Source organism: Branchiostoma belcheri, unplaced genomic scaffold (assembly GCF_001625305.1).
Source record: "Branchiostoma belcheri isolate BF01 breed outbred unplaced genomic scaffold, Haploidv18h27 scaffold29, whole genome shotgun sequence".
Taxonomy (NCBI): domain Eukaryota; kingdom Metazoa; phylum Chordata; class Leptocardii; order Amphioxiformes; family Branchiostomatidae; genus Branchiostoma; species Branchiostoma belcheri.
In genome coordinates, this window is record NW_017803898.1 from 2,918,127 (window position 1) to 2,920,368 (window position 2,242).

The 2,242-nt window shown below is 39.1% G+C and overlaps 1 long non-coding RNA gene across 1 annotated transcript; it reads right to left on the reverse strand.

Annotated features, from left to right (window-relative positions):
• Window positions 1-601: 601 nt before the first annotated feature.
• On the reverse strand, window positions 602-1,698 carry LOC109472993. Its single transcript, XR_002140396.1, has 3 exons — window positions 1,633-1,698; window positions 1,106-1,195; window positions 602-734 (listed from the first exon to the last, which is right to left on the reverse strand). It is a non-coding gene; the product is annotated as an uncharacterized LOC109472993 (long non-coding RNA).
• Between the last annotated feature and the right edge of the window lie 544 nt (window positions 1,699-2,242).

Consider the following 2,242-nt stretch of genomic DNA (forward strand, 5'->3'; position numbering starts at 1 on the left):
TGTCGTCATGGTTACAGGCGTACTGCTGACAGCACACTTCCGGGATGTCTGCCAGCACCGGGGTCGGGCAGTCTGTAGTGGCGGTCTGTAAATGTAATACGGGAGGAATGGGGCAATCAACAACATTGTATCTTTTAATGATATCTTTAATATCCTTATCCTCTTGGTAGGTTAAATGTTAACCAACGAAATATCTTAGACTACGAAAACTTTCACAATTAGTCTAGGACTTAAAAAAATGAAATAAATGACTACATCTTAAACTAACTCCTAGCTACAGTGCGAAGTAGAACAGGGAGGTAAAAGAGGGCCTAAAAAAACGTCAGAAGGCAAATACTCTTTTGCTCGTGTCTAAAGAAACTTAGTACTTATTTTTACTCCAACTTGAGCAATGGTTGCATCATCATCTTCACAATGTGTGGCTCTAGGTTTTGCTTGTTTGAGCCTTTTTTTTTAAACTCAAAATCCGCCTGCTGGCTACCTTTCATTGAGGTCTTGCGGTAAGAAATAAACGTCTGTATCACGTATTTTATTGAGATCATGGGGTAATTATAAAGGCTATAGGGAGTATTTTGTCTGCACCATAACCACAGCTGGGCAGATGGTTTCACAGGTGACGTGGTTGTCCAGACAGTGGCAGACCATCTCGCAGCAGCCCCCCTCCCCCTCACAGTCCGACAGGAACTTCTGCCCGTTCTTGTAGTGCTGATCGTGGTGCGTGCAGAATCCGTCGTCTGAAAGAAAAATAACTCTTTATTTCTGAGAATAAAATAAAAGATTTCTTCAGCAGGATGTAAATTCATTTTGACTTCATAAGTTCAACTGTCACACACACCAATTTCATAAAAGACATCATTTTTATATTTTTAAATGTCAAATTTATTCAAATTACAAAATAGCATAATTTGATTCCATAAATTTCTTCATCAGGTTAATGAGTCACGGTTAGAAAATATTATTTTTCTTAAAAATTTGTTTTTTATTTATTGAAGCACATTAAAGAAATACAAGACTGCGATGGCGACGCTCTCAAGTAAATTACACTAATAAAATCCCCGCAAAATATAATTTATTATTTAAATTTTTTTTCTCATAACGTCCTTACCGAACAGCGCACACTGGCACAGCTCGCATCCATAGGCGTCCTTCGCCAGTCCCCCTGGGCAGTTCAGGTCACAGGTCATCGCTGGGCAAACTGCAGGACCAACAGACGTCGCATGGTGTCTCTTCAATACCAGTCACCGACAGAAATTCTCTTGATCTCATAGTACGTTTCCTATTTTCGTTTAATTATGGCCACCCTTTTTCTTCATCACTTTTTCGTGGTTTTTTGATGGTAGCTACAATTTTGTCTGTAGAGAAAAACTGTGACAGTTTTTTTTTCAAGACGCTTGCTACTAAATGGATGAGGAAAAATGGTGTGTGTTCTTTGAAGAAACTAGTTGATCTGAAACTTGTAGAGAGCATTTAACTGAAAAATTTGTTAAGCTGTATTGTATAAGTTGGATCACTAGAGATCACCAAAGTCTAAAAATAAGAAGAAAGAAAAGATAGTCTCTACCTACCGACCCTACTTTTTTTCAGGACTGAAACAGGAAACAAAACATTTTCCCCATGCCTAACAATACTTACCTGGCGCGTTACACTCGCACGTGAGACAGCCGTGTTCGTTCGTGGCGTATCCAGTGTCACAGGACCCAACACACAACAGGTGGGCTGGACATAAGCGGGCTGCAGAAATGCACAGCATAATTACCTCATATATATTTGTTAAAAACATACTGTATATTCGTGAATTCATCAAATGGCAAATATCTTTTTTGTACAAAGGGATTGAAATCACAGAGACTGGTATATACCCACCTCTGGCCTCGTCGAAGTCGATGGCCGCCCCATAAGCCTCTGGGTATTGGAAAATCATGTCAGTTGAGAGGAAAATGTACGTATATGTATACGTCTATTCAATTTCTTTTTCTTAGTCTGAGAAAACAAAGTGCTGCCGCAGGACAACATATCATATAATATATATTGTCTTTATAAGCCTAATAAGGCTCTAGTGACCGTATAATATTTTACTTTAGTGTAGTCTTTACTTCTGAATCATCGTACCTTTAACTTGCAAATTGTCTATTTTGAGTGTAGGTATATCAGTATACTAGTATGTTGCCCTAGAAAAGGTAACAGTCGGTACAGCAAGTACCCACCTTCTGCGATGTTCTGTGCATTGAGACAGGAGCATCGC